The sequence below is a fragment of the Echinops telfairi genome, unplaced genomic scaffold (genome assembly GCF_000313985.2).
Source record: "Echinops telfairi isolate 266 unplaced genomic scaffold, ASM31398v2 ScPeMD7_24;HRSCAF=84, whole genome shotgun sequence".
Classification (NCBI taxonomy): domain Eukaryota; kingdom Metazoa; phylum Chordata; class Mammalia; order Afrosoricida; family Tenrecidae; genus Echinops; species Echinops telfairi.
In genome coordinates this window covers 6,304,066-6,315,053 of record NW_022103921.1, presented here as the reverse complement: position 1 = coordinate 6,315,053, position 10,988 = coordinate 6,304,066, and the positions used below count along the sequence as shown (strand labels likewise).

Here is a 10,988-nt window from a genome sequence, read left to right as displayed (position 1 = left end):
TGTATTTCTCATCGTTGTTACATCACACCCTGACTGGCTCATCTCCTCCCCGAGACTCCTCTGCAAGGGGATCTCCAGTGACCTACAAATGGGCTTTGGGTCTGCCCTCCGCTCTCCCCCCATCATTCACTATGGTAAGATTTTTTGTTCTCACTGCTCTTTCAACTGCCCTCTAGCACTGCATCACTCCTTCCTATTTGTTTTTCAACAACGCACATGCGTCTCCCGTCTCTGGCTCGTCATTTATAAACCGCAAGCACGGTCAGGCCCCCGAGAGTGCGAGCACTTTGCAGTTGATGCTTCAATCTCACCTAGTGCCGCAGCGGCAGAACGGCTGGGTGGTCATCTTCCGTTAAGAGGACAGCCCAGCAGGGGTCATCGTCAGTTAGAGTTCACTAGACCAATGTTTCCCAAAGTTGGGGACCTGACCCCCTGGCGGTCACCGGAATGATTCTGCCAAGGTAGAAGCTACGCTTTATCCCGCAGTATGGGCTACCGAAAGCTTTTCACTGCCAGGCCAGGCCTTGAGTCATTTCCCCTGACATTTTAAGACAAACCGTTTGGGGAACCTGTCATCCTAGCCAGAAACAGGTTTGGTGTTTGGGCCATGCATGTGGAGCTACGCCAGTACTGAAAGTACCGTGAACCCACAGTGAGTAGGGAGCTGGGGTGGGGGGGGTACCACTGAGTTGTGGCAGCCCCGGGTGGGTCAGAGGAGCGCTGGGCTCCTGAGGGTGTTCAGTGGCTGAGCTTCCAGTCGATTGCCAGGTCTTTGTTCCCAGGCCCTCGGGGCAGAATCAGATCTCTAAACTTTGAATTAGCAGCCAAACATGCTCACCATGCGCATGCTCCAGGGACTCCATCTTATTCTTGCTTCCCACCCAATCATCTTACACCCTGAAGGCATATTCCTCCGCCATGGGCCTAGACACGTTCTACTTGAAACCTGATCCGCGAAACATCTGCATGATCTGCGAGGGAGAAGAGGGGGCAAAGCGACGGAGAGTAGATGGCTCCATGTGCATTCCCAACCAAACTCATGGCCATCGAGTCAAGGCGGACTCCTTGCGACCCCCTGCGGGTTTCCCAGACTGTTGACGGGCGTAGAAAGCCCAGCCCGTCTTCCACAGAGCAGCTGGGGGTTCCGAACTTGCAGACTATAGACCAAGTTGTAACCGCTACCCCACCACGACTCTGGCGTTTACATTACGTGTACAGAATTGGCAGTTCTAGAGAAATGAGAGGCAGATTAGTGGGTGCTTAGAGCTGGGGTGGGGGGCTGAGGAGGTCTAGGGGTGATATATATTGAATAACAATGACCGCAGTAATGGTCGCACATGTCTGCGAATACATTGCAAACATGAGAATTGTATGTGCACATGCATGAGTGTATTGTACTGTGTGTAGATTAAAGCTCAATAAAACTGCTTAAGAAGTACACAGGGAAGATTAAGCCATCCCCTTTGACTTAGGCAGGCCGGCCTGAGGGGGCCCCAGGAGCACAGGCTTTGAACAAAGGCAGAGAAGAGGAAGCAGCGAGTGGGTACAGGGAACACTGAATCAACGTGCCCAGGATGGGTTCAGAGAAGAGTGAGACCATGCAAAGTACCAGGACAGGAAAACCGAGAGTAAGGAAAGTCGTCAAGGGCGGGGAAAGAGCTAGCCAACCTCCCTGGAAGGGGCCGCCTCTTTCTGCCGACAGGGAGGCATCCCTTCTCCCCTTAAACTAGCACCCATGGTAAGTGCCAAGCATCCTGCTGGGTGGATGCAAACAAGCTTTTCTAGCTTTGAATCATATGCACTATCTAAGAGGTGGCAGGCAGGAATGCTTTAAAATGATAGTAAATATTCCCGAGGAAAAGGCGAAGGAAAAGATACATTGCTAAAATTTGAATTGAGAACCGTTTTACAAAGACCCAAGTCCACATGTTACTGATGGTACTCGCTCCGTGCGTTTCATCCGAGGAGCCGTGGTGGCGCGTGGAGGCAGGGCAATGAAACGCCCAACTGCTCGGGGACACAGAGGGACAACGCCAACCCACAGCCATCTGCCTCCCAAAGACCCGACGAGCTGGAGCCCTGGGCAAGGGGGCAGGTCTGCTTGGTCTGACGGCGTCGCCGTGAGCCCAACGGACTCCAGGACAGCGGGGCTGGGTTTTGCTTTGTCTTGTCCATGTTGCTCTTGTTGGTTTGGGGTATACCTCATCCAAACAGCACCGAAATATAATACCTTTTTATCAGTTCGAGAGAATGGAAGCATAATGAAGCAGTGCGACTTTGAGTCAGCAAGGGGCTCTGTCTAAGGTTCCATTTTCTTTATCTTTAAAATGCAGGTAGGAACAGCGACATCAAAGTTAGCCCATGGTCATACATGGGAAGGAGTCTTGTGAGGCACAAACAGCTAAGCGCTCTCCTAATAACCAGAAGGTTGGCAGTCCAAATAGGGCCAGAGGCACTTTAGAAGAAAGATCTGGCGATCTACTTAGAAAAGGCCACAGCTTTAAAAATCCTAGGAAACTTTAGTACCCAGCAACACACAGGGTCAGCAACTGGCAAGGAATTGGCGAGCACTCGGGGACAGTCGCTACTAGTAGTACCATCAGCTGTACCACAGGATTTGGGCAGTTATGATCAATCAAAGCATCACTTCAACCGTTTCATATTCCAAACAGACTTCTCTGTCTCGTGCTGAGAGACACGTATCTACCATCCCCAGGTCAGATGCAAAGGGATGGTTTTAGAACTTCTAAGCGAAAGGGCATGTTATCAGGAGAGACCAGTCCCTCCTTAGGCTTGGTGAAGTACGGGGCACCAAAGCCCTGGACAAGATGCATTGACACCGGGGCTGCAGCAATGGGCTCTAACAGTGGGACAACTGTGAGGACAGTGCCGAACTGGCAGGTGTTTTGTTCTGTTGTACAGAGAGTTGCTATGGGTCAGAACCGGCTTGGCAGCACCCAACAACAGCAAGTGAGAGGAGCCCTAGTGGTGTCGTGGTTAAGCACCAGGCTGTTAAATTAAAGGCAGAAATTTCAGGCCCAACAGCCACAGAAGAAAGCTGTCCCTCCGGCTTCTGTCAAGTTCACAGCCTAGATCAGCCACAGGGGCAGAGCCACTCTGTCCCAGGCACGCAGGGTCACTGCGTCATCGGTATCGCCTGGGCAGCCATGAGGCCATCAAGTTCCAAAGGTTGAGCAAGTGCTGGAGCTGAGAAAGCATGGGGGGAGGGGGGTACTGACAGGGTGAGGTAGACCTGTATCAGAGCTGAGCTGCTCATCCCCTGGAGAAACCACCCTCAGCTCACGTGTGCTCAGAAGAGGCAAAGGGAGTCGGCAGAAAAGACAACACAGACCATATAAATAAATGCAACTCAGGGGGGCTCAACGAAAGTAAGTTCCCTTTCCATGGTCCCACGTGGACTTGAAAGGAAATCGGCCATGGGGAAGGAGGCCCGGGCTCGGAGTTGTTGAACAGAGGTGGTCTGCAGTAGCCCCTGTGGTAGACATGCAGGATTAGGCCTTTGAGCAGCTTCCGGAAGGGCCTCCCCCTGCACGTCTTGGCTCCCACGGCCAACGAGTCCATTCTGACTCAGCAACCCTTTGGAACCCACTGGAAGCCTTTGCTTCTAGGGTTCTGAGATGGTAGCGTTTTGCTGGAACAGCCCCCTCTTTCTCCCAGGGAGCAGTGCATTTGAACGGCTCCCCTTATACTGCCGGTGTGAGGTGTCTTCTAGTTGGTTCCAACCCATAGTGACCCAACGCACAACAGAGTGAAACCCTGCCGGTCCTGCACCCTCCTCGCCATTGTTCCTGTCCTTGAGTCCATTGTGGCAGCCGTCCATCTGTGTCCGTCCATCTGTTAGAGGCCCTTCCTCTCTTTTGCTGCCCCTCTGCTTTACCAAGCATGATGGTCTTCCCCAGGGCCTGGTCTCTCTTGATGTGTCCAAAGTACGTGAAAGAAAGTCTTACCATCCTTGCCTCTAACGAGCATTGCTCCAAGACAGATGTGGTGAGTCTTTTGGCCGTGTATGGTACTGAGATAGTTAGTTTATGGTGCCAGCCCGGCTGATAAACACAAGTGGGATTAACTGAAAGGTGGAGAGATAAACGGCTCGGTGAGCCTCACCTTTCTTGTCTCTCGCTCTTTGATCATCGGACCAGTGTGCGGCTGCCTTGCTTGTTCTGTGCCTCCATTTACAGGCTACACAACCTGTGGGACGCCTAGCCTATATGGACTGTGTCGCTGTACGTTGAGGTCCCTTTAAGACCACACAATTGAAATTTACATCTCTGGAGCTGGGGACTGACAGTTGGTGACCTGGCTGACAGTTGGTGACCTGCCTTGCTATTTGCTGCTGTGCTGAGATAGCCCAGCTCTCTCTACAGAAGAGTCTTTCCAAATGCCTTTGACAAAAGGCCTGAACCCTCATTCTGACAAACCAGCCACTGAACACTTGGAGGAGTGCAGTTCTCCTCGAACTCAGGACTCCGCGGTTGCCAGGCACTTGCAGAAGCAGACTGCCAAGCATTTCTCCCTGGCATTTCTAGGTGGGCTGGAACTGCCAGCTTTGGGTGAGTCGGAGAGCAGTCAGCTGCTTATATGCCCACCCAGGTCAGCAGCTTTGCCATCTAGTTGATTCCATTCATAGTGAGCAGGCAGATAGGACAGAACTCATTGCCCCAGGATTCCCAGCATTTCCAAGGCTGTGGGCTTTACAGAAGCACATGGCCTCCATTTGTGCTACAGAGTAGCTGGTGGGGCTCAAACCGCCAACCTTTTGATTGGTAGCCAAGCACTTTGCCACCAGGGCTCCTGCTCATAGAGGTCGTAACCCACCAAGGCCATCAAGTGAATTCCGACTGATAGCAATCCTCCAGGACTGAGTACCATGCCCCTTTGGGTTTCCGACGCCGTCTGTTTTCACAGGAGCAGAGAGCCGGAATCTTTCCCCCCACAGAACAGCAGTGGATTTGAACTGCTGACTGTGCAACACATAACCCACTACGCTACCAGGGCTGCTTTTTGTGGTTAGGTGCCATCGAGCAGGGTCCCACCCATAGTGACCTTACACACAACAGAACAAAACACTGCTGGTTCTGCAGCGTTCTCACATCGTTCCTGTGCCCGAGCCCACGGCTGCAGCCACGGGGCCAATCGTCTCCTTGAGGGTCTCCCATTCTTTTTTTTCCCTTTTTTTAACATTTTATTAGGGGCTCATCCAACTGTTATCCCAATCCATACACACATCCATTGTGTAAAGCGCATTTGTACATCGTTTCCCAAAACATTTTCTCTCCATTTAAACCCCCGACATTAGGTCCTCATTTTCCCCCTCCCTCCCCGCTCCCCCCTCCCGCATGAGCCCTTGATAGTTTATAAATGGGTATTTTGTCATATCTTGCCCTGTCTGACGTCTCCCTTCACCCACTTTTTGGTTGTCTGTCCCCCAGGGAGGAGGTCACACACAGTTCCATGTAATCGGTTCCCTCTTTCCTACCCATTCTCCCTTTACCCTCCCTGTTTTGCTACTCACACCACTGGTCCTGTAGGACTCATCCGTCCTGGATTCCCTGTATTTTCAGTTCCTATCTGTACCAGTGTACATCCTCTGGTCTAGCCAGACTTGCAAGGTCGAATTCGAGTCATGGTAGTGGGAGCGGGGAGGAAACATTTAGGAACTAGAGGAAAGTTGTATTTCTCATCATTGTTACATCGCACCCTGACTGGCTCATCTCCTCCCCGAGACCCCTCTGCAAGGGGATCTCCAGTGGCCTACTAATGGGCTTTGGATCTCCACTCCGCACTCCCCCCATCATTCACTATGGTAAGATTTTTGTTCTGATGATGCCTTACACCTGAGGGTCTCCCTTTCATTGACCCTCTCCCTTCCCAAGCATGAAGTCTTTCTCCTCAGGACAGTTCAGATGCCTTGACAATGGATGCCATATTTTAACAATAATACCTTTAAACTACATGTCTGCACCTCGGGTTGGTGAAACACTCCAGTATGCTCCACAGTGAACACACGGCACTGAGCCGTCACCCAGCCCCATAGGACAGCGTGACAGAGTGACCTCGAATGTGAACTATGGGCCCATTTAATCCTAAGGTAGCAGTATTTGTTCCTCAATTCTAGCAAATGCACCATGGGAATGTAGGGCAGGAACAGCAGAAGCTGGGGGTGGGGGAGGGGTGAATGGAAACTACTTCCTGTCTAGCATTTCGGTTTGGGGTAACCCACAACTGCTGTGGAAGGGGACAGACCGGTGGTACAGAGAAACAAGCAAACCAACAGCAGCTGCCCTTTGTCCACGCTGACCGGAGGCGACCCAGGTGCCAGAGTTTAACGTGGCTCCATGCCGTTCCGTTTGCAATGGCCTTGATCTTTTGTTCACCAGGCCTGTCTTCCAAGGAGTCTCTGGGTGGAGTGAACAGCCAACCTTTTGATTGGTAGCCAAGATCAGTGGCAAACTGAGGAACAGTTGGCCCCACCCGGAGAAAGCCTTTTAACGAATACATGTGCATGCACGAATCAAAGCTCAAGTTCAGCAAAGAGGACATTCAGGCGGCCAACAAGCATAGGAAGAAACGCTCTCGGTCATGAGCCAATCCAATCAAAACAACTGTGGGAGCCACCTCCTCCTGGAATCAATAGCAAAGCGCCAAAAGGCAGAAACAGCAATTGCTGTCGTGCGGGTGGGGGGTGAAGGGGTGGTGTGGAGAGATTGGCTCCCCCATTCGCTACTGGTGGGACTGTGAAATAGGCAACCACTGTGGAGAGTGGTGTGGCACTGCCTCAACAGCTGGGACTAAAAATACCATAGGGCCCCGCAGCCCCTCTCTTTGGTATGTACCCTGCAGAAGTGATAATAATATGCACATCCGGGTATCATGGCAGCACTGTGCACAACAGCAAGAAGATGGAAACCATCTCAATGCCCACCAATGGGAGAATGGATGAACAGCTTAGGCCCTTACACACCAGGGGAGACCACCCAACATTAACAAATAACTGGCTCATCTCCTGTCTCCTCCCCGAGATTCCAATGCAAGGGGATCTCCAGTGGTCTACAAATGGGCTTTGGGTTTCCACTCCCCTCACCCCCACTATCATGATCCGAATTCTACCTGGCAAGTCTGGCTGGACCAGAGGATGTATACTGGTACAGAAAGGAACTGGAAACACAGGGAATCCAGGGTGGATGATCCCTTCAGGACCAGTGGTGTGAGTGGTGATACTGGGAGGGTAGAGGGAAAGTGGGTTGGAAGAGGGAACCGATTACAAGGATCTACATGTGACCTCCTCCCTGGGGGACGGACAACCGAAAAGTGGGTGAAGGGAGACGTCGGACAGGGCAAGATATGACAAAATAATGATTTATAAATTATCAAGGGCTCATGGGTGGGGGGGGGCGGATGAGGACCTAATGCCGGGGGCTTAAGTGGAGAGCAAATGTTTTGACAATGATGAGGGCAGTGCATGTACAAATGTGCTTTACACAATGGATGTGTGTATGGATGGTGATAAGCGTTGTATGAGCCCCTAATAAAACGATTAAAAAAAAAACATTAACGAATAACGACGCACCTGTGAGCCCCTCGTGATATGGATGCAACTAGAGGACACTGTGCTGAGTGAAGCTGTTAGCCAGTCGCAAAAAGGCAAATATTGCATGAGACCCCCGCAAGAGACATTTTAATGAAAAAAACAAATCAAGGAAAAGTTTTCAGGCCAAAAGAAATAGACTTTGATCGTGGGCGGTAATGGCAGGGAGGGGAGCAATAGAGTAGAAGGCAGACAGGGGGGCACTTGGGTGATGGGGCTCCAAATAGCCAATAGGAGGAGGGGTGGGGGGAAAGCCACTGGGAGGTTTGATAAGCCGTCGAATGCAAAAATAAAGTAAACCCTCGCCTAATTCACAGCAAAGCGTTTTTGGTTTTTTCTTTTTAAGTTCAAGCCTCCATCCCTACTACATGAAAACTATTTGCCCCGAAAGCCATCTTCTAAGAATGATTGCCAAATACCACAAGAATCTGAAAGGGCTTACCTAGGTTTCTAGGACTCAGTTGTTTTGATTCATCCAGTCTTCTCTTCCATGATCGCTTCCTGGAGAAAACAGTACAGAAGATTGTGAGTAGACAAACAAAGGAAATTTCTCACCTCCAATTTTCACCACCTACAATCAACTAGATAACACCAGCTAGCAGTGGGTCTTAGCAGCCACTTTGCTGTCTAAAATACACCTCGATTTCTTCTAGTGCATGTAAAGCTCGGCACCCAGTCACAGCAGAACGGCATTTTAAAATCACTTCTCCAGGAACGGTGTCATTTATATCCACTCCCCTCCCTTGGCACGGACCCGCTCGCCTCATATCAAATCCGACACTTCCTCTTACAACCTGAGAAGTAGTTCACTGTGGCATTCACACTTCATCATTTTTTGATAAAATAAAGAACCCCTGTTGATATGAGATCATCATCAGTACTTTCTAGATGAGGAAAACAGACTCCTCCGGGTGGGGGTGCGGGGGGCAGAACCTTACTTTGGAGCCCCACCACCACCACCACCACCACCACCAAACCTCTATGTCTGGCATAAATCACAGTGCCGGCACTCGGTCATGTTTAGGCCAGTTGGAAGAGAAAGCAATGACCGTGTGCTGTGTGACCAGACACACCGCTTCAGGAGAAAGCTGTGTGCGGTGGGACCAGGACCGAGGCATTTACCTCTCTATTTTCAGTTTCTTTGCAAGTTTGCTGTGAGAATCAAATGAGTTGTAACATGAGCTACCATTGCCCGGCCCATGGCCTTCGGTACAAACTAGCTTTGTTATCCCCGAATTATTAGGAACATCTGCAGTTCTGTGGAGCAGAGCACAGCTAAGGAATCCTGGTGGCAGCCTCTCCATGGGAGGAAGTTGCAGTCCCATAAACATGACGCTCCTGGAAGCCCCTCGGACCGTTGTCCTCTGTCCTGTTAGGACACTAGAGGTCAGAACCCACTCAACAGTACTGGGCTTTGTTTTCTTTCACTCCCTAAAAGCCTTCCACTCCTTTTCATGAAAATGGACAAAACCAGTATCTCACTGAAACTCACTGCCTCGGGGTCGGCTGGCCATGCATAACCAAGAACCGCTTGCAAGTTACCAGTAACCGTTACAACCAGCCACATGATCTGTCCTTTCTATTTTGAAATACGAGTCCAAATTTAGTAACAAGGGCAATTAGTCAAGATGGTCAGTGCTATATTTATGTGCCGTCAGACTGGAAAGAGCCACGGTGGCGCCTTGGGCTGGTTACATGTTGGAGGCTGTGCTGCCAACTACAAGGCCATTGGTTTGAAGCCACTAGGGAAACTGACGAGCTGTCTGCTCCCATACAGCCTCTGAACCCCTAACATCCTGTAGTCACTGTGAGTCAGACTGGACTTGCTAGCAGTAGGTTTGGTTTTCTTGTCTTTGTTTTGTCTGATGTGTGTGTGTTGCTGTTGTTGTTCTTTTTTCAGATGGATGGGCAAACATGTATTGCTCAGCCATGGAGTCTTTCTTTACCTCTGCTTCCTGCTAACAAAAGCCCTGCTGGTCCATTAACCACAAGATCTGTGGGGCAAGGATGAAGAGACAAGGCTGCTTATTCCTGTAAAGAGTCTCGGGGACTTTGTATAGAGTGGCGATGCCTCAGAATCAACTGAACAGCAGTGGATATTTTGTTTGCTGGTTGGTTTTTGGGGGGAGGGGACACACATTGGCCATTTAAGGAGGCCCTGGGTAGTGCAAATAGTTGGTGCTCTCAGCCATTCATTAAAGGTTAGTGCTTTGAGTTCCCCCAGAAGCTGGAGAAGAAAAGGCTGACAATCTCATTTCTGAAACATCAACACCTTGTTTGAAGACCATTCAAATGGAAATGCTTATAAGTCTTGAATGTTTATCATCTCATGGACTCTGACAGCATTTCCCCAGTTTCCTAACAAGAATGAAAAAAACAAACCAAAAACCCTTTAGAAGGCCAACACTGTTTTTGAAGTTAAATGTGGTTGTGGAGAAAAATGTCTAACCAAATCCATTCCCCAGAGTCACCACCTGGGGAGGCCTCCTCCCTCCAGGTCCTGGGCCCTAAAGAAAAGCAAAGTCCCAGCCTCCCGAGGGACACTTTTGTGATGCTGTTCAGAGGAGATGAAGAAAGGGGCTACTTTGGGCCAGGGGCTACTGAACCCCCTAGTACTTTGTCTTTAACCCAGTCAGGCTGCTGTTCCTTGGAGTGGAGGGTGCAGCCCCAAAGCAGCGATGCCTCACTTCCAGCTTTCCGAACATCTTCCTCCTCGTGCATCCTGTTGCCTCCAGGCCACCCAGCTGAGGAAACGAAAGTTCAGCAAGGATTCTTGACGTGTCTGGACTTTAGGATGGGGGTGTAGGAAACCCCAAAACAACACGGGCTGCCAGCGCTTTACCAGCGCTTCTTTGTTTCCAAGATTTTACCTAGTCCCCTTATGGTAACCGTGAAAACTTGCCACCCAGGCTTTGTTTGCGTCCGAACCCCTCCACACCACCTGCCTGGCCACCCACTCCGCGTGGCCACGGTCAGAGGACAACGGGCAGGCATCCGGCTCGCCCCCTGCGGTCTCGGCAGGTGGACTGGGTGGCACAAGTTGTAGTTGCTTTCTTAGCCCCAGATTGTCCCCAGGGGTGGGGGGGCAAACTGCGCCATCCGCCGCAGTCCTGGTGAAAGGAGCCGAGAAAGGACGCTGGAACCCGGAACCCAGCACGTTGGGACCCCGCTGGGGCCCCGTGTCTGCGCCTTTTCCGGCTCACCCCGAGAGCAGGGTCGCCCCAGCCCTGAAACGCCACTGCTATAAAGCACGGGCGCCCTGGCCCGGAGCCCCTTCTGCTCCGCCCCAAGCCTCTCGCGCACCCCCGCCTCTGCCCAGACCTACCCCGGGCTCCCGGGCCTCTTCCCCGCGCGCCCGGCGCTCGCGCCGTCCACCGCTTCC

The 10,988-nt window shown here is 51.3% G+C and overlaps 1 protein-coding gene across 2 annotated transcripts in view; it reads right to left on the bottom strand.

The window, feature by feature from the left end:
* The window catches only part of RUBCNL (rubicon like autophagy enhancer), a 56,554-nt gene extending 45,604 nt beyond the window's left edge, over positions 1–10,950 (bottom strand). Inside the window, exons 1-2 of one of the 2 annotated variants that reach the window (XM_013007588.2) lie at positions 10,932–10,950; positions 8,049–8,107 (exon numbers count right to left, since the gene is read on the bottom strand). The gene's annotated coding sequence lies outside the window, so the exon portion shown is untranslated. Of the gene's footprint in view, positions 1–8,048; positions 8,162–10,931 lie in introns of those variants that run through there. The other variant, XM_045289096.1, reaches the window with a different exon arrangement.
* Positions 10,951–10,988: the final 38 nt, after the last annotated feature.